The sequence below is a fragment of the Manis pentadactyla genome, chromosome 6, assembly GCF_030020395.1.
Source record: "Manis pentadactyla isolate mManPen7 chromosome 6, mManPen7.hap1, whole genome shotgun sequence".
Classification (NCBI taxonomy): domain Eukaryota; kingdom Metazoa; phylum Chordata; class Mammalia; order Pholidota; family Manidae; genus Manis; species Manis pentadactyla.
In genome coordinates, this window is record NC_080024.1 from 15,305,188 (window position 1) to 15,324,556 (window position 19,369).

At 40.8% G+C, this 19,369-nt stretch overlaps 1 long non-coding RNA gene across 1 annotated transcript; it reads left to right on the forward strand.

Annotated features, from left to right (window-relative positions):
* The first annotated feature begins 1,201 nt into the window (after nucleotides 1-1,201).
* Nucleotides 1,202-16,357, forward strand: LOC130684224 (uncharacterized). The gene is made up of 3 exons (XR_008998411.1): nucleotides 1,202-1,435; nucleotides 15,092-15,216; nucleotides 15,551-16,357. It is a non-coding gene; the product is annotated as an uncharacterized LOC130684224 (long non-coding RNA).
* The last annotated feature ends 3,012 nt before the right edge of the window (nucleotides 16,358-19,369 follow it).

Below are 19,369 nucleotides of genomic sequence, written 5' to 3' on the forward strand. Positions count from 1 at the left end.
TGCTCCAACTTAGAGTGATCCACTGACATTCCTCTGGGGTCAGGCAGAGTGTGGACACAGTGACGTGGATGAGGGTCCGTGGAACATTGCTCCTGGCCACACTGCTCTGCTCCTTACCCACAGGCAGCTCCTGGTGGGCCAGGGAAGGCTCTGGGTGTTGCAGTCCAGTTCATGGGAAAATACTCACAAGGAAGGCCTCTCCCAACTTCTTGTGAGGCTCCTTCCCTTAGACACAATAGTGGCTTTTTCTTGGCTGAAATGCAAAGAAACCTCCAAAATGAAGGAGGAAATACTTTAAATCATTTTGCAATCCACAGCTTGTTGCTCCTGGTTATATAAGTTTATTGTATTAGTTTTAGAATGTTTACTTAAACAGTGTGCAGAGCTGGCAAAGCAGGAGAGCTGGATCTTTTATTAGGAGCACATCTATGGCTTCTCTCATTGGGGTCCACTGGTAGGAGGCTAAAAATAGTCCACTGAACCCTTTCCTCCACCAAGATTGTTTATTTGCCATAGGAAGAGAGAAAACAGAAACTCCCCTTTCACCCCTCTCTGTGAATCCCTCTGGAACTCAGTGAATGCTTTCCTCCAGAAATAGAAGTTCTTTGCCTTGTGATGGGGGCCAGTGTGTAGTCAGCATCTTCAGTTCGCTTCTGTGAAGCTGAAAGTGACGTGAGTGTTCTCACATGTCACACACTTGCTCTAGAACATGAGCAGTTTACCATTGCCTGTAGGGCAGGGCTCGAAGATCCTGCATTTGGTATGGGGGACTCCTTTATCTTTTCTTTTTTTTTTTTTTTTGTTTGGCGAGAGGCAGCATTTATTAGCGCCAGCACTGGCCCAGCAGATTCATACCCACAGGCTGAGCCCCAAGTGCGGCAGGGCCACGCCCTTTATGCACTCACTACAAGGTTTGGGGAATCAGCACCCAGGAACTGTTGCAGTGGGTGCTATTAGGTCACTATAGGTGTATTCAGGATGCTAGTTACATTTTAATCTACCGGAGACCCTATTATAAACTTAATGGGCCTCCATGACTATGATAACTAGCTGTCCCACACCACTGTGGAGTCCCGTGGAGGGGAAGACACTGTTACATTGTTTTAATCCCAAGCACCCAGGCACCTAGTGATTCCTCTACATTCCTGAAGCCTCAACAGAAACTTTGTCTCCATGACAAGCATGCAAATTTATGTATTTTAAAAAGCTTGAAGTAACACTGACCACTCACTGCTCCATAGGGATTTTCCAAACGTCAAGGTGAGGGTAGGAAATTGTAATGCTCACCCTTGGGGCAAATGTTGCCAGTATTCTCTTCAGAAACAGCTCCTCTGCTCTGCGTTGCTTGTGCTTAAGGTAAAACTCCCCTTATTGTTGCAGGAGCCAAGGGGGGCATCAGAGCTCACTGTCCGATCTGGCCCTTACTGCCAAACAGGTACTTTTAAAAATTTTATCATTAATCTACAATTACATGAAGAACATTATGTTTACTAGGCTCTCCCCTTCACTAAGTCCCCCCCACAAACCCCATTACAGTCACTGTCCATCAGCGTAGTAAGATGTTGTACAATCACTACTTGTCTTCTCTGTGTTGCACAGCCCTCCCCTTTCCCCCATCACCCACATTATACATGCTAATCGTAATATCCCCTTTCTTCTTCCCTGCCCTTATCCCTCCCTTCCCTCCCATCCTCCCCAGTCCCTTTCCCTTTGGTAACTGTTAGTCCATTCTTGGGTTCTGTGATTCTGCTGCTGTTTTGTTTCTTCAGTTTTTCTTTGTTCTTATACTCCACATATGAGTGAAATCATTTGGTATTTGTCTTTCTCTGCCTGGCTTGTTTCACTGAGCATAATACCCTCTAGCTCCATCCATGTTCTTGCAAATTGTAGGATTTGTTTTCTTCTTATGGCTGAATAATATTCCATTGTGTATATGTACCACATCTTCTTTATCCATTCATCTACTGATGGACACTTAGGTTGCTTCCATTTCTTGGCTATTGTAAATAGTGCTGTGATAAACATAGGGGTGCATTTGTCTTTTTCAAACTGGAGTGCTGCATTCTTAGGGTAAATTCCTAGAAGTGGAATCCCTGGGTCAAATGGTAAGTCTATTTTGAGCATTTTGAGGAACCTCCATACTGCTTTCCACAATGGTTGAACTAATTTACATTCCCACCAGCAGTGTAGGAGGGTTCCCCTTTCTCCACAACCTCTCCAACATTTGTTGTTGTTTGTCTTTTGGATGGTAGCCATCCTTACTGGTGTGAGGTGATATCTCATTGTGGTTTTAATTTGCATTTCTCTGATAACTAGCTATGTGGAGCATCTTTTCATGTGTCTGTTGGCCATCTGAATTTCTTCTTTGGAGAACTGTCTGTTCAGCTCCTCTGCCCATTTTTTAATTGGATTATTTGCTTTTTGTTTGTTGAGGTGCATGAGCTCTTTATATATTTTGTATGTCATTTACGAATATATTCTCCCATACTGTAGGGTTCCTTTTTGTTCTATTGATGGTGTCCTTTGCTGTACAGAAGCTTTTCAGCTTGATGTAGTCCCACTTGTTCATTTTTGCTTTTCTTTTCCTTGCCTGGGGAGATATGTTCATGAAGAAGTCGCTAATGTTTATGTCCAAGAGATTTTTGCCTATGTTGTTTCCTAAGAGTTTTATGGTTTCATGACTTACATTCAGGTCTTTGATCCATTTTGAGTTTACTTTTGTTTATGGGGTTAGACAACAATCCAGTTTCATTCTCTTGCATGTAGCTGTCCAGTTTTGCCAGCACCATCTGTTGAAGAGACTGTCATTTCCCCATTGTATGTCCATGGCTCCTTTATCATATATTAATTGACCATATATGTTTGGGTTAATGTCTGGAGTGTGCAACTCTTTTTAATCAGCACCCCTTACTCTCTGGTTTTCCGGCATTATCCTCCACTATTCTGGAATTTTCAGCCCCAGACTCATCTCATCACTGGCGTTTGCCTGCACCTTTAATCACAGTCTTCTCTCTCCTAAAATGACTGTCTCTTCCTGCAAACAGGTCTGGTTGCTCATCTTTCTCGGACTGACACCAAACTCCCCTCCTGGAGAAGCCTTCTCTGGTTTCCAGTCATCATGAGCTCTCTCTGTTCCTGCATTACTCCCAGCCCACACCATTCTGTTCTTTTTGACATTTAGCAAATTTTTAAAGTCTCACACAATTATTTATCTTAGGCATGCAAGTTTTATTTTCTTAGTATATTGGCAACTTCCAGGAATAGTGATGGTAGGTTTTAGTCTCTATATCCATGAGAGCAATTGACAAATAGTAGGTGCTTAGTGCCTAATGATTGATTTGGGGATCCTTGTTCTATTCCCACAGGGTGAGTTGAGAACTCTTACGGTCCCCATTGGGCCCATCCAACCCCGAGAAGAGCTCCCCAAGGCTTTTATAAAATAGTGCTTAACAAACACTCATCTCTCTGAAATGCTTGCAGGGGGAGGTGGTGGGTGTTGTGAGGAACAAGGTCACCTCTGCGCTTAAAAAAAGAAAAAGAAGGAAGTTGTTTTGTACAATATCCTTTTTGAGTCACAATACCCTTGAACATATTAAAGGTGTTGAGAAAATCTGCAGTAAAGAAAACTCTTATATTGTTGAGCCTACCATTTCCCAAATTTATTTCCCGTAGAACTCTTTTTTCTTTTTCCTGAGAAGTAATAACATTCGATGCCTTAGCTCGGGCTTCCATGACAAAACTCCACTGACAGGGTGACTCACACAACAGATATTTACTTGTCACAGTTCTGGAAGCTGGACGTCTGAGATCAGGGAGCCAGCATGGGGGGTTCTTGGGGAGGGCCTTCCTCCTATCTGGGAGGACCGATGGCTCCTATGTCCTCACATGGAGGAGGGTGAGGAAGACAGCTCTGGTTTCTCCTCCTCCTCGTCTTTGAAGGATGCTAATCCCAGCCTCATGACCTCATTTACATCTAATTACCTTCCAGCACTCCACCTTCCATTGCTATCACACTAAAGATTAGGGCTTCACTGTAGGATTCTGGGGGGACACAGACGTTTGGTCTGTAGCACAAAGATTCCATCGAACAGTCTGACTGTGTCTTCTTCCTCTCTGGCTTCCTACCTCCCCTCCCTCTGAGCCACACTTACATTCAGTTTTTCTAATCTGTGACTCTCGTAGGATCTTTTGGGTAATTGACTCCAATATACTGTGTAGTGTTTATTATTTTGCTCAGTTTTCACAAGTGGCCAACTCCTCCCATTTTTGCTGCTCTGTTTTGCAGCCTTTAAGGTTAAGTCCAATGCGCAACAGGGAAATTAACCAATATTTCTGATAATGTAAAAGTAACTATTTGATTTAACCAACTAGGCAGTTTTTTGTGCCTCTGCCACTAGATGGTTATGTGAACATTTTAGACATTTTCTAGTCTAACCGGATTTTTTAAAAAACACGTGAATTAACTAAGGACTTGGAAAGTAAGTCATGTCATAAGTCAGGGATAAAACTGGAACTAAATCCAGGTCTACTGGTTTCCAGGTAAGTGAACTCCCCCATATACCTCTCTGACTTCTCTGTCATGTGATGCTCTAATTCTTGAATTTTCTTTAATCTCTGGATTTCAGCTGAGATCAACCCAACAGAAAAGAACATTATATCACATTTCTTGACTTTTCTGGGTGACATATCACGAGACCCTTCCGTTATCCCTTGCACCGTATGCTTTTCATTCGCCTCTGCACTCAATTCACCCTCCTTTGGTGCTTTCAAGTCAACGGACTTTGAAAAATGCGGCACTCAAGACAAAATCCAGTTCTCCAGATGTGGTCTGACTTGACAGAGTGCAGGGGGGCCCTTCCTGCCCCCTTCATCCAGGAGCTCCTCTTCTCTTGTTGCAGAAGAAGGGTGTTAGCATTCTCAGTGGTCCCAGATATTCTTTAGGGCATGCCCTCAGCTGCCTTCAGACCTGATTGTAAGGTCCTGGTCTGCCTGGTAAACCCTCCCTCCATCCGGTTCCCCTCTAGGTGAACTCATCTCATCTCCTGTTATGCCCCAGACTTTTGTCCTTCTGACAGAAAAACCCACCTGACATTTCCCTACACCAGCTTCTGCTTTACTTGGTAAAATCTCTGACTTCCGGGCAGCAGTGACTTCCCTGAAATCACCTTTTCCTCTTTCTGTATGCTGAATAATGATCCTCTCCTTCTTCAGATCTTTGTTCAAGTCTCATCTTCTCTTTGAAAACCTTCTAGGACAAGGTTCTCTGGCTCCTACCCTCCTGAAGGGTCTGCTCTCTTTCCTATTTTCTCTCTAAATATTCAAGACTTGGGGAATAGTCTTTGTACACTTCGCAACTCTCAGTGTAAGTTTCTATCACCTGTCTCTGTAAGTCATCTTTCTATCTCACTCACAGCAGTAAGGATTGCAATGGTGAGCATTTGACAGGCAGGTCACAAAGCAGTTAAACACACCCTGGGTCATCTGACTCATCCCGATCTTGTACAAGGGGAGGCAAGTATTCGTGCCTTCATTACGTTCAATGCGCACCATGAGCCTTAGCCAAGTTTCATGACTCGCTCAATGTCTGATCAACAGTGCCACAGGGATTTCTGATTCAGAGATATTCTCCTTTGAACCTTCCCCATGGGTTACAAAGATAAAGTTTGTATGAGTAGAGAACAAGATCAGAAAATCCCAAACCTTTTGATTTTGAAGAGTTGTCACTGAGAGCAGCCCTGGTACAGCTCCTGCCTAGTGGTCTGGTGTGGCGAGGATTTGCTCGTCCTGGAAAGTATGCGGACTTGCAGGCTTCCTGTTCTCATTGCCTCTCCTTCATTTTGTTCTGCTTCAATTCCATGTTCTTTACTTGATGACTAGGTTAATATTATACATAAGAATCAAAGTTTCAAAAAACACTTGTGAGATGTTCATTGAAAATGAGAAGAATTCATACTGTACATGTTCTAGCATTTTCTACCCTTGAACAGAGCAGGTTAAGGTTTAATTGAGGTCTACTAGGAGGGAGAGAAAATAATTTGAACATAGGCTCAGAGCTAGTTGATAATATTTGGTGAAAAACAATAGATGTGAGGCCACGCCATTTGCCTCACCTGTTTATTGCAGTACAGATGAATAGCATTCAACAAATGCTTTGTGAGTTCCTACTATGGGCCAGTGTCATTCCAGGGACTGGAGAGAAAGGGGTGAACAGTACAGAAGGATTCCTGACCTCATGGAGCTCACATTCTAAATGTGAAGACAGGCAGTACAAATCAGTAAGCAAATGATATATTTCAGATAGTGATAAATACTAGAAGAAAACCACACAGAGATATGTGATGGGATGCAGCTTGAGGGCAGTGGACTGGATAGCATGGTCATCCCCTGAGGGGCTGGCATTTGAGCAGAGAAGGGGAAGGCATAGGTGGCCAAGCAGAGATTGGTCTGATTGTTCTGGGAAGAAGGACAAGAAAACCATGGATGGGGAAGGAGCCACGTTGGAGGTTCAGAAAGGTCAGCGAGGCTAGTGTATCAGTGTGTCATGGGTGAGGGGAATGAAGACAGGAAACTACAGGTTTCCATAGGTCCTTGGAGATCAAGGGAGACGCTGGAGGGTTAAATGGGGAAGGGATGACGTACTCTGATCTACATTCTAGAAACATCACACTAGCTGCTCTGGGTACAGTGGAGAGTATTGGGAGGCAAGAATTGAAGCAGTGAGGTTATTACATTACTATTTATCCAGATGAAAAAGATGGTAGGTTGCACTGGTATTAAGGATGATAGAAATATGGAGGTATTTTGAACATGTTTGTGAGATGAAAATGACATGATAGGCTCATGGGCTTGGTATGGAGGTGAGAAAAATGGAATCAAAGATGACTTCTAGGTGCTAATGCTGAATAGAAATGTTTGCTAGGGCTGCAGAATAGCAAGGGAGAGTTTGCAGTGCACCCCGGGGTCCTCAGTGTGGCATGCACTGCCCAGAGTATCCTGCTGATAAGCTCTGTTAGTGGGAATGTCTCAGACATTTTGAATAAATACAAATTTTTTCCTTATAACAAAGAATTATATTATTTCATTGCAACTCTAAACCAGAAACAATCCAGAAGAACATAGTTTAGTTTAAAAACAGAAAAACCTTTTAATGGTTGAAATAAGCAATATTCAATGTATACAGTGAGTCATATACAATGAATTAAAATGTACAATGAATTGCTTCTTGCTACTGGGGCTCACCCAGAGGTGGCATATGCAGGTGTTTCTTCTGGTGGGGAGGTTAGGCTTCTTGGCATATGATCAGAGGCATAGTCCAGTTGTAACATGGGTGGGGAGGGAGCTTCTCTGGTGTCAAGGCCCCCTAGGGTGGTTAGAAGATAACCAGTTAACGGGTGACATGACCTGGAATATCAAAAGACAGCATCCTTCTCTCAGTGTCTGTCTCTGAGGGTATCGAAGTCTTGTTTTGACATGATTTTCACTAAGGCTTTCTCATGATGGCTTTAGCAACTGTAAAGATGTCTTAGGAAGTGAAAAGAAGGACTTTCTTCTAAAGAAGATACTGAAGATGTGTTGTCCTCCTGCCCCTTGCCTGGCTATATGCATCAGTCAGGATCCTTGGAGGAAATGGTCAGTGCGATGAGCTGGGAATTTTGAAGACTTTTAATAAAGGCACTGGTGATAGATAGGCAACTAGTGATGCTGAAACCCTCAGAGACATGTGAAGGTGCTAAGATCTTACAGGTCTTGAGGAGCAAGGAATCTCAGAGGTGCTACTAAACCTTGAATAAGACCAGAGATCTGAACAAAGGACCATTTAAAGGAAGCCAGAGGCCACAGCCACCTCCAGCACTGAACTCCAGCAGGGAGGGAGTGAGGAAGACATGTTCCCACCTTTCTCCTGCTCTCTGAGTGTCTGCTTGGCTCTCTCATGGGCTGATCCCCAAAGGGAAGTCAGAGGGTCAAGGGTTTGGCTCACCTTCCTGGGGTGAAGGGCAAGGCAGAGAAAGGTAGAGAATGGATCTTGGGGTGGAACTCCATGTGTCCCTCTACGGTTGTTTTTGGCTCTGTGATATCATGTTCATATTCATTATTAGACTGCTTTATATACCACCTTTTACATGCTGTGCACACATGTAGAAGTAATAGTTGTAATCACTATAGAGGTAGTAGTTGGCTATTGATTCTGAGTGGCTGGCAGTTATCAATTTGCCATAGATGTGAAAAACATTGTTTCTAGATGCATAGGTTGAAAGAAAAACATAATAACAAAAGCAGATTTAATGCCAAACTGTACTGTCAGAGTACTTTTATTATAGCTTGTGACCTTGATGTGGGAATACTTACAAGAAGGGAATGGGGCTCGACACTATTTCTCATGATGCTTCTACTTTGGCACTCAGGTAATGTTTCAGGGATCAGATCCACCAGGACTTGATGCCAGAGAGGAACAAGAGTGAATGGAACTTGGTCCAGCTCAGGAATTAGGCATTCCCCTCACATGGCTTAATCGTCATCCCTACTTGGCTACTAGATGCAACATAAATCCCCTGCTTCCTCCTGCTTATCTGAACTACACTGTGCTTATTAAACAAATTGGGGGTCTATTTCACATCCTCTTTAGTGCTTTGAAAACGATGCAAAATAAGGCTTAATGAAGGTGGCATTCCTCAAAATGACTTAGAACTGAAAATATGACTACATCAAAAGTCTTTAGAAGGCAAGATTTTAATGGCTGGATAATACGCTGGAACAGAGGAGTAATTTCTTCTCCGATGCTAGGATGAATTATTTATGCTCTGACAACATTATGTGTCTCTAAAGCAGCTTTTAGTTATTCGCCACTTCTGGGCTACAGCTGATCCTGCTGCCCGGTCTTGTAATTACATTAACCTCTTGGCTTTACATGACAAGCCTTTCCTGTGCACTGCGATCAATAGTCTATAACTACACCTCTTTAATAGGGCCGTAGTTACACTTCGGTTCAGATACAATTAACTTTTTGTCTCCCTTTTCCTTTTGGTGGGGCATGGAATAAAATTTATTTTAACATCTGAAACAAAGGAAATCATTCTGAAGGAAAAAAACTCATGTGAAAACATGCAGATCTAATGGGAAGAAATGATTGCAATGATATACAGGCCAGTTGAAAACCTGTTTCTTCCAGCACATGGGGTTAGAAACCCTGGAAGGAGCAGTGGGTTTCAAAGCCCTTAATTTGATAAACTTTTTACTTTCGGTAGGATTAAAGGCACTGTAGACCACCTACTTTCCTACTCAAGCTATGTCAATTAATTATAGTGTATATATATATATATATATATATATATATATATATATATATATAAACAGGGAAGGCATAATGTTAAGTGTTGAAACACCTTCAGGTCAGCTAGTTAAATCCTCCTCTTTGACAAAGAGAAATTAAGAGTGGTGTACAGCAGTGGTGTGGTAGAGCATGACAGCTCAGGACAGCCAATGTGTGAGTTCAGTCACGTTGGTAGCCTTAGATCAGCATCCATGGGAGTATTTACACCACAGAAATTGGCAAATGTTACAAACCAGTGCTTTACCCTACAAAGAGCTTGTTAAACATTGGCCTGTGTGTCACTGTGTATCTGAGTGTGTGTGCATGTATATCGACATATATATCATCATGTGTTATCTTATGTAGGCATTCCATCTATATTTCTCATAGGAAGTAGTCTCATAAAACTTTCCCAGATATTTTTGTGATTACATTTTGATACCTTTTTTGTTTTGTTTTGTTTTGTTTCATAATGTATTAGTGCCTGTAAACACACATATACATACCTACAGTACATATTCACAGACTTGCAGGGACTTGTATTTAACCCTTGAAACTCAACAACAAGGCATGATGGTTAAGGCTGCAACCAGGCAGGTTTGAAATACTAAGAGTTTTGGATGTGAACTGAATTAATTTCCCCTCCAGTTCTATAATACTGTAAAGGAACAAATTCTGTTACTATCTCCTGTACTATATTATCAGAGCCCTATCTCTTAGCAGTAATAAAATAAGCCCCCCATTACCAATAGCAATAATTTAGGACCCATCCAGTATTCCCTATAGATTATGCATCTGGTTTAACATCACCTTAGGAAATAACTGGTGGCTGCTTAAATCCTGTTAGACTACTCTAATTTTCTTTTATGACAGTGGCAGACTTGTTATATTGCAGGAAAATGATCTGCATAATCTAGATGCTTGTTGCCTACACGTATTACATACTCAGCAAATTTAACATGGAAAAATAACATCTAGAGTGGTGCAGAATCAGCAGAAGGGGGTTAGAGTATAGCTACCACCAAAAGAAACTAAGAGCAGAGAATTTACAGTGTCCTAGGGCCTGAGCAGCCTCTGTTCCAGTGGCAGAATGGGAGTACATACATCAACATGTGCTGGAGTGTTAATGTTCAAATATCTGGACTTCAGTCCTTGGCCCATTGAATAAAATCTCAAGTGATTCTTAGGCATACTCAAAACTGGCAATTGCCATTATCAGATTGTATTTTTACAATGAGAATAGTCCAAGAAATAAGAAACTTTTGGCATGTGCTGGCGTTAAACCAGAACATATTTTACTTTTTGCTAAGGGAAAGAAGATAAGAAAGACACCAAAATGTGGGGGGGCTGCCTCCTCCCCTCACTCTTGGCCTTCTGCCACCTCCTTCTCAGAGGCTTGCCAGGGCTTCTAGTTAGTAGGAGGACCAGGATTTTCAGATATGATATTAAGCTACCATAAAGTGATAGAAGTTTTGGGCTGGGAGACACGAAATCAGCATGGAAGACCCCATTCTTTTGTGTGGCCTTGGGTAAGTGACTGTCTTTCTGTGAGCTTTGATTGTTTCACTGGTCATACAGAAATAATCACATTGGTTCTTTAAGTGTCATAGAGCTGTTCCGAGACCTAGAGGAGATGGGTGGAATGTAAGATGTTAACCCTGGTTGGTAACAGGGTCATGTCAAGGTTCCCAGGACAGCCCTGGGACTGCATCACCTGCTCTGAAATGGGCTTTATAGGAAATTTCTGTTTTGAGACCAAGGTACGAGACCTGGGAGGTAAAAGGGGGCATGAGAAACAAATTAGTGATGGTAGTTTTAAACACACATGTAATTATAGCTAACAATTTTTGAACACTTACCAATGTAAGCACTTTACATAAATAATCTCATTTGCTTCCTAAAACAACCCATTGAATATGTACTATTACAATGACTGCTTTCACATGAAGAAATTGGATAACTGATTATGTGATTTTTCCCAAAGTCACACGACTCATAAACAGGAGTCTGGTTTGAATCCAGAACCTTCACCACCTGATGTAGCAAGGGCGTTAAGTCAGCCGATGGGATTAGATTAACCCAGTAGCGGCTATTACAGCCATGTATCTTGAGCCATAGAAACAGGTAGGCCTGGAGGTCAGAACCCCCCTTGCTTCCTGGAGCACCCCAGGAACCATGGTATAGGGAGGGTGGGTTGGGGGTACCTAGTAATTCCAAATAAACACAATTTCTCTTTCATTGAGGACTTGTAAAAACTCGACTGGATTAATGATAATAATTAGAGAATCTGCTTCTTTGGGGGTTTTGAAAGGGTGGGCTGTTTTATCAATTAGGATTGTTGTAAATATAATCTGTTCCAAAGAGGAGAAGGGAGATGTGATAAACCACTTTCTTGGGTCTTTCTGGTTCACCTAAGTTTATTTTAGTTTAGTTCAATGGGGAATCATTAGTTTTTGTAAGGACATAGTATCTAGTTAAGTAGTAAAATTTTATACTCACATTAAACTCTAGGGATGGTCATTTTTTTTTTCTTTGTATGGGTGGCCTGTAGAAGCCCACAGAAAACAGCCTCCAGACACATCAGAATGGAGCACGCACATTGCAAAATCATGTTGCCTTTCCAATGGGTTTAAATCATATCAAAACAAAGTCTGGGCCCTTTCATGTAGATGGAGGTAAAGGGTCTGACATCAGTCTGCAAAATAGCACTTTGCCAAAAAGATCCAGATTCTTTCAGATCCAATACAAATTCTCCTGAAACATCTGGATCCATTTCCAGATGAAAAACGTGTGCGTTAATGAAATTGCCAGATGTGACTCCTTGTCAAAATATTGAGATACTTTTGTTATCGAGTCCCTACTTAAGGGGTGCACATGATAGAAGCTGAATTACCATTCTGATCTCACCCATCTAAATAGGTTAACCTTTTCAAGCTTTGCAGGCAGATATCACTATTTGGACAATTTATGCCAAAAGGGTTTCTCCGCCTCATGGGAGGGTAGATAAAACCCTGATTTCAAAACGCCTAATCAGTTAGATGTTACTTAGGCCCTCCTGAGCCCACCCCATGCCCAGTGCGCCTTCTGATCATTAGCTTATGAATCAAAAGAGAAATCTACTTGGGACATCTAAATTCAGAGATGTCTAGTTTTAGCCTTGTTTCTCTATTTTACTTTCAGTTGTGAACACTGTGAAACAATTTTTCTGCTTGGGAGAGGCCCGTATTTCCCTTTCCTGAAGGGTGAATCACTCTGAAAATAATAAATCCTACTCTGGTGCTCTTGTTTAATGTTACAGTTCCTTCCTTAATGGGGACATCCGACCCCTGTAACCCTTCTTCCCATTCTAAAAGTACCATCTCAAACCCAAATAAATAACTTCTCCCATCAAAGAGCTCAGAAACAAAATGCTTTTGGGAAAACAATGGAGGCAGTGCCTTAAGACTCACTGTACCAAATAATTCTTACACAATCTCTCCACAACCAATGATGCAGACAGATTAACAGCCATTGACTCTAAATAGAGGTTCTTTAAAAGATCCAAGATCTTGAATGGGCACAGAGAAGGCTGAAGAATAGGTGGGATTTCAAGGAGCCAGGGAATTCCTTAGTTTGATCTCTAGGAAGAAAAAAGAAAGGGTGTAGCAGGTACTGCCAGATGACCCGAAGATGAGGGAAGGAATGTGACGGTAATAGGGCCCCGCCGGCTCTCAGAAAGAGGTTATCTGTCCTGGAAACCAGAGCTGACTGCTTTCCTGGGGTGGGTGGAGTAGCCCGGCTTTGTCACACTAAGGAGGTTTACCCTGTCTTTGAAGCAAAGATGGATAAACTGTATTTTTTGGGTTAGATGAGCTCCTGCAGCTTCAGGAATAAGAATCGCTACTGTTCGGATGAAGTTGATACCAGTATACAGAACAATACCTGAAAGAAACCGGGAAAGGCCTCTTACTCAGGAAAGAGAAGCTAGAAGGCCGTGTCCTAACGCAACTTGGGCAGGCTGGACAGAAGGGCTGCGATAATTTGTGGTTTGTGGTACAGTATCACGTTACAAAGGTGTAGTCTAGTCTAATGGAGAAAGCGCTGGGTGGAGAACCAAGAAACCTGTGTTCTGCACCCTGTGGGTGCAGCTTCCCCAATTGACAATTGTTATGTTTATATCAGGAGTCTCAAATCCATTTCTCTTACTCTTTATTCCACTCATTTTCTTCAAACTTTTGACAGGTGGTGTCCACCCCCCACCCCCTGCCCCCCCCTTAAAAATTTTTGTTTTGCTGCATTTTATGTGCTTCTCTCTTTTGTTGTGCTGGTACTTTTTATATTAGTTTGGGTTGGAGTTTGATCAGAAGTACATCTTGTAGATGAAATCTCTAGCGGTAATGTTCAGTTGTTACATTTTGTTATGCAGTTTCCCGGCATGTATAAGGCAGGGTGGTATATGAATTTTCCTGTTCTTAATTTGAGAATTTTATCCTCTACGGGACAGATTTTCCAGAAAGAAAAAGAAAATACCTTGATATAATTTATCATTTATCCTAGTGTCTAGTTTGCTACACTCAATCAATAATTCTAGCTTAAACTGAAGGTCCAAATATTTCTTCGGTCCCCCATCCGGTATTCAAATGAGACAATAACACCTTACATTGCTCTTTTTTGATCTAAAGTATGTGGAGATCTTCAGACAAAAAAGAATTCAAGACTAAATACACTGCATTTTTTTTTTCTCCTTTACCTCAGATCAAAGCAGCTCATCCTTCCTTTTCTTTTCTTTGCATTTCTCTTTTTTGCATGGATACTTCTTACAGATTTCAAAAACTGAAGTTTGGTCTTTTTATATTCTTAAAATGCTAAATGCTCCTTAGATGACTTCATATAAAGAACAAGTGATCTTTCCTTAGAAACATGGATAATCATTTTCTGTTCAAACAGCTGTCTCAAAAGACCTTGCTATTACATACCTTGTAAGCTGAAGAAATAACATTTCTATGAAAATAAATGACCAAAGCCACTTCAGAAAGCAGCAAACTTCAAACAACTTGGTAATTTGTAGACCCCTCTGACATCCCAAGTACATAATGGATTTGCAAAGACATTGAAGATTAAGTAAATTGACTATGGAGTCACAACTTTATTTAAACATCATTTTTCTTTTAAAATCTTTTTGGGGAAATAGATTTGCTGATAAATATTCCCTAAGAAGCCACTGTGGTTTTCATCTCTGTCCTAGGTAGTCCAACCATCCAAAAGGTGCAGTTGATAAAATCCATAGGCTTAAGGCCAAACGTAGCCCTTGTGGGTCATAGAGTCCTATTAAAAAAAACAACTTCAGATAATCTGGGAGTTTCCTTGGACTAACGTTCCAGAAAGGGTATTTTTTGCTTATATTATAAGCACTGGGGAAAAAAAAATCTATGATGCATCCCAAAGTGAGCCATTTGAGGCTTCCGTTCCGGCGATGGGACAATTTTATTGAGTACCGTCACCCACATTGAATTTATGGGCATTAGCAGAGAGCCAGGGACTGTAAATTCTGAGGCCTGCTTATTAGAACCCGGGAGCATCTGACAATGCACATAATTAATGATCATTTGCTAAAAGTATTTTTGGGGATTTTATTCAAACAAAGTAAAAAAAGAAACACATTAAATATTAGTCCTGTTATATATTATAGGACATTATATCCATTTGTGTGCCCATAAATCATTTAGCTATGAATACTTAAGAAGAGCAAGAAAGTGATACCCTATATACACTCTGAGATAATATTGTCTTAGTATTTGATTTCAGGAATGGTATCCTTAATGGACAGATTCATGCTACATATCCAATATCCAGTTGGAGCTGGGGCACCACAAAATGATAACAGGATGATGCTAGGCCAGGATCAACGAGAGTTCAAGAGTGTGAAACTGGTGAGAATATGTCTTCTGGCTTTGTCAGAGACTCTCTTTATATCTTTTATTGTATTGTTTCCCAATGCTTCCTTTTTTGCCCCCGTTGTGGGTGTTTGTGTATGTGTGTGTTTGTGTATACAATTTTGGGGGAAGGTGTGAAAAGTATTTGGCCTAGTTTGACTACCTTTTTATTGGGTAAAAGAAAGAGAGGAGGGCAGTGACTGCTTGTGTGAGAGCTGCAGGACTAAACCTGACAATGAAAACAAATAGAAGATTTATTCTTTTTGAACAGCTACAAAAAGTCATTGCCATGTGAGTTAAACCAGACTTGAATCTTTGTATCCAAACACAGGGTAAAGTGGAACATTTGAAAGACAGAAGAAGGAAGAAGAAGAGGAGGGAGAGAAAACAGGAAGAATTACTGCCTGGGAAATTCAGACAGCCAATGCGGGCTTTGTGGCGTGCTGTGAAGAGTCAAGGGGCTTGTTTTAAGTGCTGACTACCATGGACATGTCCCAGGATTTGGTACAAACCACTTAAACTTTCTGGCCTCAGTGAACAATTTTAAAAAAAATGAAGGAAAATCAATCATTAAGATCACTAAGGATTTCCTAATCGCAAATATTTACGATTCCAAATTGACATTTTCAGGAAACATACAATCATACATACACACAAAAAAATGTGGATTTTTTGTCCAAATGATCCATATAGTTATTTTATGTCCCTGGTTCAGTAGACACAGGCATGCTATGTCTTGCTGCCACTGTATATCATTCCTAGGTGCAAAGTCTAAGCATTTCCTGCCTGTCTGGGAAGAAAAAAAGGTCTAAAAGTAAATTATTTAAGGTCATACAAGCAAATAGTGGGAGAGCTTTCAAAAACTCTTAAACAATTGAACTGAGTGCAAATCTTTACAGTTTGGATGATGAAGGTAAAGAACTTCGAATATTTGTTGAGACAAATCGGTGCATATACAACACTGAAAATCAAATTGACTTCTTTGGGGGGGTCATTGTTGAAATTTATTATTGGTTTCTGGATGCCAAGAGTGGGCAATTTAGAACTCAGGACTGTTAAGTCAAATGTTAATTGTATCTACCACAAGTTCTTTAATTTATGATGACTTAGAAATAATAGTCCAAATGAAAGTTATGAGATTTAACTCCAGACACATCAGAATGGAGCACACACATTGCAAAATCATTTTTTGCATAAGCTATACCATGTTTTAATCTAAATGTAGGAACAAATACATAGGGCATCTTGTCCAGTTCCATACCAATTATTGAAGAGAATTTGTCTGTCTATATCTATACCTACACCTATATTTGTCAATATCTGCTACTGCTCCTTCCTAGATTTTCATTCTGTCATTACAATATTAATTAAATTGTTAAGGGGTCTACCAACTAAAGCTTTTCTCATTCTCATTCCTGAAATGTCGGCCTTCTTTGGTTTGGAAAAATTCTTTTACTCTTTGTGGCTTCCTGGAATCCACACTAAATAAGATATGGAAGAAGATGAAAAATGTATTTCAAATCAACACCTACCCATGATTATGAGATCTTGAATCCTCTTTAACTTCTTAAATTAAAATTTTCACCATTAAACTTAGATGAAAACTTTCCCTTCCCTACAACATGGCACCTTAGAAATGGATATTCTCCCAACATGTCTTATTACATTCAGCCAAGTTGAATAATTTAAAAAATCTGCCAATCGCACATTATGTTTTGAGTTACAAAGAATTCTTTGTGGATGAAGATGGGGCAACTGGTGTTTACCCTCTTTCAGAAGTTGGCAGATGAACCAATAGCTGAACCTTTTCTTCTCCAGGGTAGCATTAATGTTTTAGTTTCTAATTGTGCCTGCATGCAAGCCAAGGAATTAAAAAGGCACAATGTATTTTAAATAATGCAGTCCAAGCCATTTTGGGCAGATAAAGATTTATAAGAGAAAGCAGCCAGAAAACTTCTCTGCTGGTGTGGCTGGAAGAAAAGCCACCTTTCAGTCTTTGTCTCATTATATCTTTTAGACTCCAAAGAGGCACTAAAAGGAGCAACTTGGTGTCCTGACTGGAGCAGGGAAAAAGGTTAACATCTGTCAGTCTGGATGGTAGGTAAATGGCCATTTGTTATATTAATTTCTATGTCTTTCTGAGCATTTGTGAATTTTCATAATTAAATAAAGTGAGTATGAGTTTGGAACTCAGCCTTGGGTTTCAAATCCCTATCACGTTACTTTCTAGCTCTGGTGGCCTTGGACCAGTTAATTTTAACTTCCTGGAGTCTCAGCTCTGTCACTAACATAGTGTGAATAATAACACTCACCATGTGGGTTGGTAGAAGGACCCCAGATAATGTAAAGAGTACCTGACAAGTGGCAGATTTCTCTGTTGGGGATGGTTGGCACTCAATTTTAAATCAAAATTCACCCGAGAGAAGCAATCTCCAGGGAAAACTTCTGAGAAGCTATGCATTGAATTTTTCCTTCTAGATCTTTATATTTACTTCTGCAATAAGTAAACGCACAGGAGATTTGCACACCATATCATTCATAGTTGGGGCCCATCAAGATGTTTACATCTATTGTCTTTGGGAAAGATGTCAAGCACTTTCAGTAGAGAACACTTCAAATAATCCTATAAAATGTCTGTATGCTCCCTGTAATTATGCCATGGAGATGTGGTTCACTGAATGACATTCGACTCTTCAATGGCCCCCATGGGAGACATCCCTGTCGGATCTTAACATCTTAAACAATTGTCTCTCTTCAGTGACTTTAAGAAAATTTTTCTCTTAAAACACCATGAATTTTTAAAATAATTGGCCTTGCCTTTTGGGGTCGGTAGCTAGGAAGTTGCAAGCCAAATTTGTAATCTACCCAGAGCAGTTGTGTCAGTCCTTATAGTATGGAGATTTGCATTCATTTTGTTCCAAAGCCCATTTTATATCTGTACCCTTATTTTTCCTGATATTTTTTTCATTTATTTTAAGTTTATGTCACAATGCTGTATTGTAGACATTGTTCTAAGTCATCTTAGGTCTTCGGTGAACAAACAACCAGGCGTCATATACATAAATCAACAAACAAGTAATATATAGTAATCATTATTGTTGATAACAATAATAGAAGTATGAGGTACAGCTAGAGAGGATGAAGGTTGTAGATGTTTCTGAGATGAGTCATATCATAACAAGGCTGAATATTCTTAAATGGCTGAAAATAACTCATTTGATATACTGGGTTCATTGAGGAAAATAGTTAATTCAAATAATATCTATGGAGAACATGAAAAGTGCCAAGCACTACTTACTATCCACTATAGTGAGAAGGCTCTGGGTGACAATTTCAGAACACCTTGCAGGGTACAGGAAGCTGGTTTTAGAAACTGGAATTTGGCAGTCAGTATGATAGAGGATCATGGGTGTGGAAAATGGAAGAGAGGAGTTGTTGAATATATTGTGCTGTTTCATAAAAGAAAGGGAACAGTTGAAACACACAGTGGGAAGGAGTTGCAAGTTATGATGTATGGCAGAGAAAGGAAGGGTACCCGACTGGGCTGTCCAGCGAATGCCCTAGGAATGGGCCGCGTCTGCAGTGAGGCCAGAGGAGCTCAGCCAAGGACGGAGTCTCCATGGTACAGTTTTGGGGAGGGAGCTGTGGAGCCAGCTGAGGGCCAAAAACTTGGCTAGGAATGGAAATCCCCAGATCCCAAAGTTGAATCTCCTTCTTAAGCAGGAGGTGGCAGCCACTTAGCATTAAAGGTGAGGTGCAAGACCCAGGGGTCAGTGATGTCCAGATTTTTCTCTGCTATTTTCTATAATTTCCAAGGAAACTGGGAGATTATTACAAAGGCCTTGATATAGCTTTTGCCATGCAAACTCAGAGCTGATTGGTTTCTGGTATTCCTTAGTCTAAAGCCGTCTCGAACATACCCTTCTGCCATCTCATTTCAGAGTCAGGAGAGTTCTGAGTACTTCTTTGAAGCTTCACTTTTCATTCTAGATCTTGGTTGATCTCTGAGAGCCGTTCAGATGAGCTGGGACAACCTGGGAGGATACTGAGCCTCAGGAAAAGGCCACAAGCAAAAGCTGGAAAAAACCCTCACATTTTATGGACAGTGTTGTCATTTACAAAACATTTTCACTATTATTAATAGCATGGT